The sequence below is a fragment of the Falco biarmicus genome, chromosome 1, assembly GCF_023638135.1.
Source record: "Falco biarmicus isolate bFalBia1 chromosome 1, bFalBia1.pri, whole genome shotgun sequence".
Classification (NCBI taxonomy): Eukaryota; Metazoa; Chordata; class Aves; order Falconiformes; family Falconidae; genus Falco; species Falco biarmicus.
The window spans coordinates 105,492,197-105,507,835 of NC_079288.1; the positions used below are offsets into that span (position 1 = coordinate 105,492,197).

At 35.7% G+C, this 15,639-nt stretch overlaps 2 long non-coding RNA genes across 2 annotated transcripts in view; both read left to right on the forward strand.

The window, feature by feature from the left end:
• The window catches only part of LOC130152623 (uncharacterized), a 30,098-nt gene extending 21,762 nt beyond the window's left edge, over window positions 1–8,336 (forward strand). The window contains exons 4-6 of the long non-coding RNA XR_008823036.1: window positions 5,553–5,680; window positions 7,316–7,489; window positions 8,133–8,336. This is a non-coding gene — a long non-coding RNA (uncharacterized LOC130152623). The remainder of the gene's footprint in view (window positions 1–5,552; window positions 5,681–7,315; window positions 7,490–8,132) is intronic.
• Window positions 8,337–10,133: 1,797 nt separating this feature from the next.
• LOC130145615 (uncharacterized) lies at window positions 10,134–15,532 on the forward strand. Its single transcript, XR_008820678.1, has 3 exons — window positions 10,134–10,275; window positions 10,711–10,805; window positions 11,547–15,532. It is a non-coding gene; the product is annotated as an uncharacterized LOC130145615 (long non-coding RNA).
• Window positions 15,533–15,639: the final 107 nt, after the last annotated feature.

The following is a 15,639-nucleotide window of genomic DNA, read 5'->3' on the forward strand; positions in this document are numbered from 1 at the left end:
AAAAATAGATACTTCTGAATTCTGTTAATTTTTAGTTTTTCAATGTCATTATTGATGAAGCACCAGAAGACTGCGAACAGTGAAGCCTCTTTACAAGTTTTCATCATGCTGGTGCCTTGTCAGCCTGAAACACATAGAGATTTACATATATTTTCCCAAGAGGTTGCCATTTCTCTGACAAGTGTTGAAATAGTATTTGACATCTTTAATAAGAAAATGGAGCCAGGGAACAGAATGAGTAAATTAAAACAGCCAGTAATTTGATTCTAGTTTTGATCTAAAAATAATAATAAAAAAAAAGTCTAGACATGAATTGGTATTCAAAAAACTGGCATGGTTATAGAACTAATCCTTGTCTGGAATCAAACATTAGAGATTATTTATGATCAGCCAGCACAAGTTCAGAGTTCCACTGCTAAAAGTTGACATAAATAATTGGAAATCGGGAAGTGAATAAAATATCTAAATGGTAGATACCCTGGTTTATGAAACAATGTCTGGGTACAGTTGTATTTTCCTCTGCAGGGAATGGCTAACGTCTTTTACCTATAGAATAATATTAATCTTTATAATATTTTTCATTTTTTTTCAGTTGATATTTTTATTTGCTTCTAAATTCCGTGGGTTAACTTTAATAATTGCTTATTGATTGTTCCTATGCAGTGACTTATACACGATGCTCATATTCTTCGATTGTTCATATGCTCATGTTTTCTGCCTTGTTAGATCACTATGGATTTATTCAAAATCTTTTCCATTCTTGAGCTACCTGAAAAAATTTGGGTCATCTGTAAATTTTGTCAGTTCACCGCACTATTTCTATAAAACAGCTGAAAGAAAGAAATAATGGGAACAGCACCTATTCAGGTGGTTTGACATTCAGATTTTCAGTTGTTTAACTTCGTCAATGTTAAATGGGTTTAAAGTATCCACGTAGGCTGCATCAGTTTGACTTAGGCCATGTTTTCCAAGAAATCATAGTTTAAAGTGAGAAAATGGTCATCTGTAATGATTCATCTGCTTAAACTGAGACATGGGAAAATGTACTGACAATGTGTAAATATTTATTTATTTATTTTTAGCAGGGATATGAAATGTTTAGAAAACCTATTTGTGTTAGGCTTGTTTTGTATCTTACTGGATAATTCATTAGTGATGTGTTATCTGATCAACTGATGGAAGTCTCAAAATCACGCATGACGTGGGATTGCTCGGTACAGAGGACACGCTAGCCCGTATTAGCTGTTATCTGGCAGACTGGTCTTTGCTCCCATTGCCTCTCAGCCTGAAATAGGACGCATGATGCACCCTTTCCTCACAATTGTAATAAAACCGTTAAGTGTTTGGAGAAGGTGAATGTGACAGACATCATATTTTTCTTGATATTTTTCCTGGAGACTTTAGTCCTTGTGAATCCAGAGAAAGGCTTGGAAGTGGCAGGACTGGTTCTGAGAGACAGAAATAAGTTTGTGTTCTCCGAGTATGATTTCTGGAGGTTCAACTGCTGATTCCAGGTGTTTGGGACTGCCAAAAGTTGGACACGTCATTTAGCAATTTTATATCCTTCCCTGGTAGGTCTCTTAATCCTGCTGTATTTAGAAGTAAAGGAAGCCTTTAATGTGATTGGATTCTGGAAGTTTGCATCTTGTAATGGCTGAGACGTGCATAATGTGTGAAACAGCTGATGCCTAAACAATAACCTTGATGACCTGCTGAAGTCTGTCATCAGCTAAATTTCTTGTACTCAGTGCTTCAGATGGAATCTTTATAGACTATCACACAAGTTTCTAGTGAGATTCTGAAAGTAGTTGGGGGTTTGAAACCACAGCTGTGGCATATATAGTGAATTACTATAGCTCATTGCATTTATTTTTTAAATTATGTAAGCTAAGTAAGTGTATAACAGAGTTTCTAAATGAAAATTTGAATCATAACTTGCACATTTCCAAAAGATCCCCGAAAGATCCCTCAGTAATATACACTCTGCCACTTTATTTAATTAGAATTTTTAATTCTATTGAAGATTACTTTGCATTTTTAAACTCTGATATACTTGCTCTGATCTGATCCTTTCATTCTTAAGTTTCACCACAGTGCAGTAAATTTTAGTAATAACAATACAAAGAACAGTTAACATTTTTTTTTGTCATCATTGAAATTTGTTCAGCCATTCTGTATCCAGTTCTCATAACTTTTCCAAGTCAGTTTGGAGGAATACAGTGGGGCCTTGTTTTGGTCTCTTCTATGTGGATTTAATACCCACGTATTTATTGTTTCTGAAGAAGCAAAAAAAGAGCAAGTCTGTAAAGAGAAAAGGTAGTTAATGTTTTTTTGCAGCAAACATTAATTTCAATTTAGCTGTAAAATTAGGAGTTGAGTAAGGTGTTGGTTACAAAGCAAAGTGCTATGGTGTTAGCATCATTTTATGGGATTTTTCACATGAAGTTTTCCTCTTTTTGCCCTTCTAATAGAAGCATATGTGCTATTTCTGCTCCAAGGGCCTATTTCCTTTTCTTGTTATACCTGTTGACTAAACCAGCTGCAAGAGATGATCTAGTTACAAATGAGTATCTGCCTGGCCCAACGGGTGTAGCTGACTTATCTAAATCTGCCCTCTCTCTTCAGGTTACTGTTCTACAAGTGAAAGAAGAAATCTAGAGAACCCTGACACTGCCAGTGCAGGTTTAATTTTAAATTCAAATTGTGAATCTTTTCACTGGTGTGGTCTCTACTCTATCCCCTTGGGTATAGTGATCTTGGTTTTGCTTAACTGTTCTATGTTTCACGGGACACAAATGATGAAAATTTGTGTGAATCTGAGAATATTAATTTTGCTTAGAATATCAGACCCTGCTTCTTCTTCCTTTTCTCCATTCTCTTTGGTGAAAATGTACCAAAACTGGGATATGGTATCCAATATGCAATATGGAGAAATGTCACAATTTAAACCAAAGCATTTCCTTGAGCTAAAGATAGCTAAATTAACCAAAATATGTCAGGAATCTGCTAGGATGCTTTGTTTCATATCCAGCTTGGCAATACTCTAAACCAGTAACAATAAAGATGAAAAGCAAGACCCTCATTAAGCAACAGGAAATGAAATCTAACAGATGGAGGTTAAATTTGTTAATGTTTGCAAAAACATTGAAATTTATAAAACATTCTTTCAGATAGGACAGCGCAAATGTCAGTTAAAAACCACAATATGTGTTTTATTCAATGACTTTCAAATATTTGAGTCTTATATTAACCCATTCATCCCTACAAGTAGCACCCTATTTGAAAACGTCTACCTGGTGAGACAGTCGTGAAATTTATTTTTTTTTATGTCTGTTTATTAAGTGATCCATGATAGTGGATTCTCATGGGATAGTTATAATTTAATTCCTAATACTATTTGCCTGAATTATTCATTTGCTCTGTTACTGCAGTGATTTGGGGGCAAAGGTGGTAATGCTTAGCTATATTTCTAGGAGTTCTTAAAAATAATTGCACTAGAAATCATGCACTGAGAACCTACTTATTATTCTTAACGGCTCAGGACTTATTTAAGTGTTTTAATCAAGCAGTAAATGATGTATATCTCAGACTATGTTCATTCCTGGTTTTTGAATCACAATTTGTAAGCACTAGAGCACAAGCTTTTTCATTAGGCAAAACAAAATTTTGTAGCATTTTGTCTTTCTCATTCCACACGGTAGGAAATAAAAAACAGGCATTAATGTTAGAGGCAAGCCATAATATGCTGTCTAAATAAATACACAGAATTAGCACATCAGTAAACTAATGTGATCATAATTAATATAATACACCTGCAGAATGTCTTACCCAAATCACTCTTAATTGATTGCCATTGATATTTGTCTGAATTGCTAATAGAAATACAGCTTTTAGTGAAGAAAACAGGCTGTTGTATATTTTCATTCAGCTTCCTGTGGCGGTATTGTACTGCACCTGCCTGCTCCCAAAACGCTTGTTATAGCTGTCATATACTTTTATGAGGATGGGAGCAATGTTCTGCCAAGCTAACTTGACTCAAATTGTGTTCGGATATAAAACATGAAGACCCACTTGTGATTGCAAAGGTACTAAGTCTAATTTGATTAGTGCTCTGGTGACATGGCATATTATGAACGTCATTTGTCATTCCTCATAAGTACTTGTGAAGGGATCATTTTCATCAAAGGTCTAATTGAAGCCTGTGAACACGTTCAGCACCTTTCGTGCTCAGGGGGAGAACTGGGGAGAGTCAGGGAAACAGCAGCAGATCGTGATCAATATTGGCTGTAAAACAAAAAGAAACGGGAAAGGCAATGACCAGGAAACCTTGCCTTCTAAAATGAATGAAAAATCTTCAACCAGAGTATGATTTTCTCCTGAAGGTCTATGTTACTGAGTCTCAATTATTAAAAACTCCCACAATTTAAAACCTTAGAACTCTGTTCTTAAACAGCTAGGCCTTATTTTCTAAAAATTGCCTAAAAAAACCTTTCCATGAGTTCTTTCCATGAGTTGCTAAGCAACTGGGCTTGAAGAAAAAGGCCAGATCCTCAGTTCATGTGAAGTGGAAAATTTCTGTGCATATGTGCGTATATAACGCTCCCCCCCCCCTCCAGTTTTCAGCGACGTACATCAGGTCAGTGTGTCTGTCAGACAGATTTGGTTGTGTACCCAGAAGTCAGCTGGTTCCGTGATTTTAAAGAGATGGCCAAAATTAAATGTTCTGACAGCATCAGTATGATAACAAAAACATGTTCCCATGAAAAATTACAGAGGCTTTACATTTTTCTTTCTCAAACATCCCGCTGGAATATGTTTTTGAAACCATTTTTTTTCTGCTTTTTAGTGTTTTAAGACTATTGGTATATAAACATTGCTGAAAGGACTTATTAGAAGGCTCTGAATACTGGGGTAAGCAGCAGGGTGGGAAAAAGGCCTCTTTTTATCTTTTTTTTTTCTTTTTTTTTTTTAGTGCAATATTCTCTCTTATCAAAAAGGTGACTCAGGTTTCTGTTAAGATAACGCAGTGTGACTCCAAAGTGAAAGAGTAAATGATCATTTGTGCACTTAATTTCATAATTATGGTATATTCATGGTATTTACTACTGTTGTACCTGGGAAGATGAAAGACTAATACCAGTATGAACCAGGAATAAATTTTATCTTTTAAAACATGGAACTAAGCTAGCAAATGGAGCTGGAATTTGCAAAGCAGCGTAAGGGAATTGCTTTTGGACATTAAACTATCTTTGAGTTCAGTACTAAAATAATTCAAATTTTTGCCACTGAACTTTTCTGAAAATATGAGCTTTTCAGGGAAATTTAGGCTCTGATTCAATTGCCACATGGGATTTTCATAGTAATGTAAAGTAATTGAAACAGTTACAAAAATATATTATGTATGAATATATTTTTCATTATTATTTATGGTAAAAATGGACACTTGTATTTAGATTTCTGTATTTTAGAATAGTCTAGAAATTAAAAGTATTCAGTGAGATCATTGTATTCTTTTTTCTGAATGTTTTCCTTTTTTCTTTTTTTCCTCCTAGAAAAATACTTTTACACCAATAACTTGGTTTACAGAGAACTCTTTGGAAATGCCAAAAAGAAGTACTCACCAGAGCTGGCAGCTCGAAACTCGGTGGAGGACTATGTCAATGGAGGGAATGAGAAAAAGGTCTCCAGCCTTTTTCAGTGTAATTATTGTTCGGAGTATTTCTCCTACAAGTGTTATATACAAATATAATACACAGTGCTGCTGAATTAAGGTTGCTTTATAGGAAATAATTTGTAGGCTACATGAATAGAAAGATGAAAATGTGCTTGGGAAGCTGGGCTGTCTCCAGCAGCTTGGTGTTTGCTCTCAAAGGGCTTGCTGTCATTACTGCTGGCAGTCGTTCTGTCCTGCTACCACTGGGTATCTTGCAGGATTGTACTTAAAAGTTAAGGGAACAAGAAGAGTTAGCTGAAGAAAAAGCAGAAAACAGTGTTATGAATATAATGCCAGTGTTCAGTTCATTTTCCCATAGATACTGGTAGTGAAACAACCTTATTTCTTCAAAAACTGAGTGAGGTCTATTATTTTAAATTTTATTTAAAATAAATAAATTATACTAGATATTATCAGGAGACTATTACAGTTTTTGAAACCATGTGTCTTGCATTTTAATTATTACCTACCATCTAGTGCTTTGAGTGTTTTTAAGCTTGTTCAATCCATTAAAGCAGCAACTGTGTTAATAAATTCTAGCCACCGACTGATATTAAATGACATATGTAGCCAACAGTCCATCTGTCTCTGTGGTATCGTTCCATGCCTTCTTTCATGTTTCCATTACAAATTCTGTAATAAATAGTCTGATCATTTTGACTGACATTTGGGATCTTTATTGGACGATTCAAGTACATCTGTCTGTTGACTGGTTTATAGCTGACAATTCTAACAACAGCTATTACCTTCCAAAAGGCTGCATTTGAAGTATTCAAAGTATTCTCTGTTTTCCCCCTCCTGCTTTCTTGTTTGTTTGCTTGTTTGTTTCTGGGTGCACATTGCTGACATTTCTAGCTCTTTTTTTATATTTTTTTTTTCAAAGTAGATGCTTCTTTTCCTCTATGATGATGATTTTATCATTGCTGTGCTGAGTCAGACCATATCCAACTTTCACTCCAAACCTTAATCCTGGTCTCTTTTGTCTAATCCTATTGCTATTCTCTATCCACCTTATCACTTTTACCGCTTTATGTCTCTGTGGGTATAGCTCTCTCATTACTTGAACTTTCCAGCTTCTGTAATATACAACGTTCTGAGACTGTCAAACACCTCATTCTGCTGCTAATATTCTGCTCATACATTTTCCTTAGAGCCTGAGTTTGCTTGGTTATCATATCTATTCAGTTTGTATATTTGTACTATGAGTTTTTAATTTTTTTTCCCAATTTTGGGCCTCCCTAGAAGCCCAAACCAGAACAATTAAAACTGCCAACTCAGCAAAAAAGTGTATAATGTGTCTAATCCATGTCTTATCACTGAAAGCCACAAGATGCTTTAGTTGCTGACTGTTATCTCAAGTTGCTATGATGTTTCCATGCAGTTACTGTTGTCAAATCTGTTGGCTAAACCATTTGGAGGTTGTTTTTTTCTTTTCCATTCGGATTGTATTATGTAAGAATTTGTTTTTAAGACCAAAACTTCCCTTCCCTCCTTACCCTGCTTACCATCCTACTCTTTGAATTAGCTCATTTTCACTATTGTTAGTATTTTGGGTGGCCCCAGCAGTTGCCTTCGTCTTATCCTCTCATTTCCTATTACTAGGAGGTGGAAACTTGCAAGGAATCGTATAATGAGATAAATCTGAAACATAAAATTATTTAAATTGACAATAATCTTCTCCTGTGTGAAACCCAAACCTTAATACTGCTTCTGAGGATCTGCTGGATTAATTTTCTCTATCTGCATGAGCAGAGGCACGGGCCTGTACACAGAAAAGTAAGAGAAATGCCTCCAGCATTTCTATATATATTTTGTGTACATATATATATAAAAATATAAATATGTATAAACATTTCCATATATATTTTACTATATATGGAACTGTATCATCTTAAGTTTAAAGGTAACATACAGGTGATGACGTATCTCTTGAAATTATATGAATGCTACATAAAATACAACAGCACCTGAAGATCTTTCAAAAGAAACTGGGCCTAATTTATTTTCTATTTTATTTTAAAAGTTTCTGTGAGCTTGCTTGATACAATACATTTTGCACTCAAGGTGAACAGTAACAGTTAAAAAATGAGCCTTTGTCATAGTTAAATCAAATCTTAATTAAAATTAATTTTATTGTGGATATGGGGAAGTAAAAATAAAGTCCTTACCTGTTTCCCTTTTGTATGTCAGCACATTTAGTCCAAAAGTGTAGAACAGTAATTGTTAGTGACTAAACTGTAGCGTGATACATTATGTTCTGAGGTTGTAGTTCTCTACTTTAAATATTAATATTTCATTATTACAACAGTATTTTACAAGTCTTCTAGTGAATGCAGCATCATACATTTTAAATTTTTCAGCCAGACGCTTCCCATATACATGCGAGTTTTAATAGCCTATGTGTTTCCTTCCATTGCAGAGTCGCTGGGCTGGTGGGTTGGGTGGCTCAAGGGGCCAAGCAGCACCTCAAGAGCTTTTCACCTGAGTGCATGACCCATGCTCCACGGAGGCCGTCACTGCCGGCAGGCTGGTAGGAGCCCTGGTATGGGCTCAGTCCCTCACACCTGGGCAAGTCCCTAGCGCATCACTAAGATCAAACGATCTCCTTTGCAGTCAAAATCAGGGACAGGTGAGCTACTGGTGTCCTACCTGAAGCCCTTTGGCAGCATTAAGTGTTTGCGGCTGGGATTTTCTGATGAGCTAGTCTCTTAAAAAACAAATGCTATATTTTATATTTTCTGGTCTTTCTCCCCTCAGTACACAGTCATGCCATATAGTGTTACCATACCAAGTTAGGTGGATATAAAGCAACTTGCAATGGGACCATAGGAATTCTTATTTTTTTTTTCTTTTTTATAAAATGTTAACTGTCTTTAATCAAAACAATACATTTGTTTAAAAATGCAGCTATGGGCCATTGAGATTTTTCAGAGTGGCTCACCACATTATGGGAGTAAGCATCTCAGCAGGAGAATTGCGAGACTTCTGCCGCATAGTATAAGAAAAGCCTCTGAATATCTAAGCATCCACAGGCACCTCTGTGCAATTGTGAAAGCAGTAAAAAACCTCAAGCCAAAGTGTTTAGGGTCCATCTCAAAACTGATGATACAAAGCGCTGAGAGTTTCCAACTTCAATCATGATTTTTCTATTTCCCCCTCTCCCTCAAAAGACAGGGAAAGTCACGTGTTTAGAAGTCAAAATGTATGCTTAAGTAAATATATAAAACAGGGCTGAATCAAGTCGCATTTTAAATCCAAGGAGCTCTAGTTCAAGGTCACAGAATTTACTCAATTTTAGCCATAAATCTCCAGATCAATAGCAGAGGTGGAAATACTTAACCTTTGGCAAACCCCTTTATCTGTTTTGTGTAGACCTTGTCAACACAAAATCCCAGCTCTGTGTATATGCAGCCACACGTGCCTACAGCTGTTACCTTTGGGAGAAACAGAAATGGCATTTGTATTAGGCCAAACATAAAAGATGGAATAAACATAAGTACAAAAACATTTTGTTATTCAAAATTCTCAGTTTATTTGTATGTTCTCAAAATATCCAGCTATGTTTTTTTTTAAATACAAAGGTGTTTTTAAACACAGAAATATATTTTTAAATTTTAAAGCAGATGCAAAAAGAACATAATCAGGATAGTTGACATTGGATAATTAAGGGTAAGATTTCTTTTGCTACAATGGAGTGCTGCTCAGAAATTATTTATTTCTTTGGCTACCAAATTCAAAACTTAAAAGCATTTTAATTAATTATGACTTAGAAAGAATGGTTTTTGTTACTGTTTTCCATTTCACTGGAGGAAAATACAAGTCTTAATATGTTTTTCTGAGTTTTTTTATTTTCTGTTTCACTGAAGAAGAACACAAATCTTCACTAAAATTATTTTGTCGTCTAGAATGTTATTGGTTTCGGTCTAACTGAAGTCTTCTATTTTAGGTGTGAAAAAACAGTTAAAGAAATGAAGTGGCAAACTTCCCAGACTTTCATAGGAGCCAATGGCTATTGGCTACCTCTTAAATTTCAGATTGCCCATTTGTGTCCAGTGGATATTTCAGTTTTGAAAAAGAAGTAAAAGAGCTCCAGTGTGATGTATTAGAGTGCCTACCGGTCTGATGAGATGCCCACTTCAGTGGCAGGTGGAAGACAGTAGGTAACTGTTCTGACAGAGTGAGAACTGCAATTCAGATTTCTGGTATGTTGGCCATTAAGTGCTCCGACCGAAGCACAGTACGATACGAAGCAGCCACAGTATTCCAGTTTTTCCTTTTCCATTTGAAAATTGTTTCATAAAGTATTGATTAAATGGGCCAGAATTAGCAAATGGTATTATAATGATAAATAAAGTATTTTCTAGACAAAATTGGGTTTAGTAATAAACAATTTTAAAAACGGCTTATCTTCCAGAAGTACTGCCTTCAAGTAGCATTTACCTGTTTTGCAAGTAAAAATGCAACCAAAATATTCTATCTGGTCTGAGGTGGATGGAAAGTACAAACCTTGCTAGAGGCTGCTGAACTACTTAAAAATATGAGGAAAAGAAGAGAAAAAAAAGGTAAAAACCTGGGAAGATACAGGTGAAGAGACCACAGGACAGACAGCTTATTTGTCTTCTGACTTGTCAGGGAATATCACTTAGGGGATGGGAGATGTAAATCAGAAACACAGTAAAGTTGTAGAGCACAGAGTTTAATGTAAGTTAAGAAAAAACTTGGTTGAGTAAATCAGAAATAAATGACAGAAAAAATCCAGAGGTGGAGGTGGGAGGAGGGGAAATAATCTCTGTGAGGATTTACTTTTAGTTTCCGTTCTCTGTGTAGTCCTGGAAAGAGTATTCGGCAGATTAATGGTGTAGGAGGAGCTCTTGCAGGCATCTTACCCTGAAATTTCAGCCCAATAAAGGGAAATTCAGACAAGATATGATTAGGACTGAAAAATCCAAAGTAAAGTTTACAAAGTAAACATGATTATTCCTTTCTAAAACTTTCAGGTGAAGAAAAAGGAAGGCGATATTACACCATAGCCATAAACTCTTCTCGTTTGGGATGCAAGTACGGAAAATTGCAAGAAAGTGCAGCCACCAAGGTATGTCCACTGTAGACTAACCCAAATAGCATGTTGCCTTTTCATGTGTGACTCCCACCCTTGATATCTATGAGAATCTGGATGTTAAGAATTCATTTTGCCATCACTAGTGTGAGTATTCCAGACCAATAAAGCCTTACTGAGTTCCACTTGAGAAAGACTATCCTTATGATGTGGTATGAGTGACAGAAATAGCTACATAGAATATCACTGTCAACCAAAAATAGGCTTTGGCTCTCATCTATCATATCCAAGCAAGCAGGACTCACTCTGGACACAGATGTGTATTTAATAGCTTTGGAAGTGGTATTATCACAGGTGCAAAGCAGGCAGGAATGTGTAATTGCTTGTTACTGCAGAGCCTTGGTGCCACAAGATACAATATGCTGTTGCTGGTATCTACCACCGATAGTACCATGTCCACGTAGGCAACAGCTGGATCCAAAATAACCTTGCATGTTTCCCATAAATTTTTGAAGTGTGAGGGCAATTAATTTACTCACTGGGAAAGCTAAAAATCATTTTCAGTAAGCAACTACTTGCTAGCGTTTTGCCTCTGGAAGTGACAAGGAAATATGGCGGCACCTACCTCACTTGGAAATGAGACCGACTGAAGGAAAACTTCTGTCTGTATTGTATATTGGAATTATATAATGCTTAACTTTAATTCATTAACTTTTCCTAGTAACTTGGAACAACAAAGGTCATAAACACATTCCTTAATTTATCTTAATCTTGCAGCAGTACAGGACCTTTGGATTCCCTCAGACTTCTATGTAGCATCATTCTGTGAAGCCCTGAGGGAGCTGGTGAACGGAAAAAAAACCAACAAACCAAACCAAAACCAGAGAAAATCCTTAGAACTGGCTGGATATCAGAAGAAACTCTGTTTAGGCAAGTCTTTGAAAAACTCCACTTCTAAGTCAGTAACAAATTAAGCTAAACTTTCTATTACTGTGATCACACAAGTATCTAAAGGAAAAAAGCCAGAGCAGATCAAATGCAATTTGCAACAAATCCTGGGTACGGCTTGTTCTGCCATCCACTGCGCTGAATAAAAACCTTTCACTGATGTTAATGGTTTGGGATTGAAGCCTGCAAAGTGAACAGCTCTATCCTGATGATGGAGTTGTGCACTATTTCACCGAGTTTGACAGACATTTTGAGCCAAAACAGAAAAAAACACCAAACAACTGATTTGCAAAAGGGAAGAACGGTAGCAATCCATGTGAAAAACTAGAATTTTTGTGGGGGTTTTAGGTTGGTATTTGTTTGTGGAAGATCAGAATCAAAATATATATTTTTCAAGTCTAAAAACTGTGTTAAATATGTTTTGCCATGAGTAATATATGACTTTCTGTGGGTGGATTGGAATCAATTCTTAAAGGAATTCAGTGGCATAAACCCACCTATTAGCCTTACAAAACCCTGGCAAAAATTGATATTGGATCAAAAAAAGCCCACTCCTAACAAATGTTTAAGCTTCCGACCCAACTTAAGTATTTGGTTCAAACTCATAACTCTCTAAAAAGAAAAAAATTAAAAGTGGATAATGCCCTGTTTACTTATGATTTCTGAAGAGGGTTATGGACATGTTTGTGAAATGTTGTTTCCCACTATTTACAACTTGAGTGTTTTCTGTTGTGTCCTGAGTTGTACACCCTGAGTACTTGCAAAACTGACATACCAGTTAAGTTACTACTGAACAAAGATTGCATTTGAAGTGTTATTCATAGGAAAATATGTAATGAAATTTAAGAATTGTTGTTTTGCGTTGTCATGTTTAAAAAGAATGTTACTATTCCCTGAATGGGGAAGGGGATGAGTAAATCTAACATATTTAAAAACATAAATTTAATAGTACTTCCTTGGAAATGTTGGGGTTTTTTTACGTGGAGTTTTGCAACTGTCTTCAAAGCCATGCATGGCAAAACTGTTTTCAACCTAAGGTGAAATACGAAGAGAAGAAAGAAAACTGTGATATTTGATCTTTTTTTTTTTTTTTTCCCCTCTCGGACAAGTATGTTTGTGAGTCAGTCATTGATATCTGATTAGGGAATCCTCATTGAACTTAGGAATCCATAGAGGAAAAAATAGACTTGAAAACAGATGATTGTGATTGACAGTAATATATGGGAGCTCTGGCAAGTTACTAAAATCATGGAAGGAAATTGCAGGGAATTTTTTCCCAGTTCTCCACTGACAGTCAAACGTGTTGATCAGTGCACGACTGCACAGCAAAGTGCTTGCTGGGCTGGTGCCTAAAGTGTACGGCCACCAGTGGTGTGGACTGCCAGGGCTTCAGCAGCTTCTGGTGAAGTAAAAGGACTCCCAGCAGCTGGTGAATAAAGAAATATTCCTATAAATTCTCTTAAATGTGTCTTTTCACTGCTAAGCACCTGTTTCATGTAAGTCTCATGAAAAATTTCAGTCATGACTTTATCTGCAAGTCTCATCATTTTCATTCACTTGAGGTTCACAGGAAGTAATCATTCAAGAAAGACATCAATAATTTCAATAATATTTATGAAAAGTGGAGTCTAAAGCTTGTCGGATGCCATTTTAGAATGCACACAGGTAGGAATGAAAAGTGCATACCACACAGGCTTCTTGAAGGTGGTACTTAGTCTGATCCCAAATACTTTATCTGATTGTATAACTCATAAAATAAATAAATCTAGCTTAGTGTGTCTCTTGCTGGTTGCTTAGCATAGTCTCTCTTTTGCTCCAGGTGCAGATTTTAGAGTTCTGTAAGAGAAAAAATATCCTTCTGGCAATACAGCAACAGTAGCAATATCAAAACATCTTGGGGATTTTATAGTCAAATGTCTAATTGTGCACATACGTAAAAAAGGCAAAGTCATGGAGTGATTTGGTACAAGTACTATATACACGAAGTAAATTAATTTTAAAGAAAATGGTAAGTACCTTGCAACGGAGCCTATCCTTACATACAGGAGGCGATTCTCTTTTCTCCAGATGAGTTCACGTGATTCTTTGATTGCACCAGAAGGAGTCAGGGCACTGTGTTCTTTCCTTAGCTTTCCATCTTAATTGTTAATGACTTGAACTTATTTTGTCAGTATCTCTAAATTCAGTCACTCCTCACAGAGAGACAGAAGCAGGATAATATAACTTTTTAAATAACTGTATTTTTTCCATGTTTAAATGGTAATCAATAACTTCTAAAACAAAATATATACTTCTGTTTTCTTTCTTTTATATTCATCTCACTGTAGTAAAAGGAAGAGTTGTAGGTGCTGAAATAAAACACGTCTCTTGGTGGCTTGTGAAAGCAAAGCAGCCTAACACTCTAATTGCATAACTGATTATAATGGACCATATAATTTTTGTAAAAAAGAAGATGCTTTGCTTCCTCTGCACTCAATTCAGAATAACCTACAGCCTCCTTTACAGAGGCTGTATGGATTAGCAACTATTAAAAATCAGAACCTAAAAATTAACCTTAAAAACCAGTGTCAAAAGTTGTCAGTCAAAATCCCTGGATACAATAATTTTCCAATATTCATGTCAGATTCTGATATTTTCTTTAAAGAGTTATTAAAGAAAACTTCAGTAACAATTTCTCATAGACTGAACAGGTGTGTAACTCTAAAGAGTAATTTTTATTCATTTTTCCGTGTATGTGAAGAATATTGTGCTGATCACTGTTTTCCAGCAGCTATCATTTGTAAATAATCACTGAATATTTCTGGATATTTTTGTCATGTCTGCTTTTAAACAGATGTAGCATTAAGTTTTTAAGTGGCTGTTAATTTATACAAGTGATGTTTGTGAACAGATGGATTGATCCTTGCTAATATTCAGTAAAACTGGTGACTTTCATACACTTTTTATGAACCACTTATTGTTTGCCCAGATGTTTTCCCTTGGAAAACAATAATGATAATATTATGTATAAAGCAGAACCAAAACCAGAACGTTATAAGCATTTCATACCAGCCTTTGAAAACAAATTTAAAGTTTCTTATGTAGAGCCACCAGGATGGCCTTGTGTAGCGAGGGTCAGAGTTGGGCTTTGCTCTGCGGTGGTCTGTCCAAGACAGGTTGTCTTTTCAGGCCTAGGTCAGTGAGCTGGGTGGTTTTGCTTTGTTAGTGGAACTTGCCTTGGTTATCCTGGAGCAAAGGGAAGAAATCCACCTAAGCATGTTCTTCTGTCAATATGAGCAACGTAGTAGTATGAATGATGCTGTAGGTGATTTCTGTCACTGTTGGAGAATGAAAAAAGAAAAGGGAGTGAGTAGCAGAGGCCATCTTGGTCCTTGTACTGTAAATTTAAAACATTGATAGTATAAAAATGTAAAAATATAAAACCTGCATAATGATTTGGGTACATATGTGTTTATACTCACATATGCCTCTGCACATGACTTCTTGATGCTTTGCATTTAATGAAATAACCAAATTGCATAATATAAGCAGTGAAGTAAATGTTAAATATAGCCTGTAAAAATCATCTTGTTCATAAATTTGCCTAATATTGTAGAAATCTGTGATAGTCTAATGTATGCACCACTATGCTATAATGTGTTCTCAGTGATATGTCTTCAGTACATAGAACAATGAGTATTTTCATCACCGACGATAATTCTTTTTCATTGATTAGTGGAGATTTGATGATAACATAAGTATTAAAATAACATCTCGATGGATTGTATTATATACTTCTATATTTCACAAATATACAATATTGACAAAATAAAGGATTCAAACTTGAATAAACATTTTTTTCTTTTCATGTAGCTTGGTAGTTGAAATGCTTTTAGTGTTCTTTGCAGTTCAACACCTGCTTGCAAATCCAGAATGTGGTTGG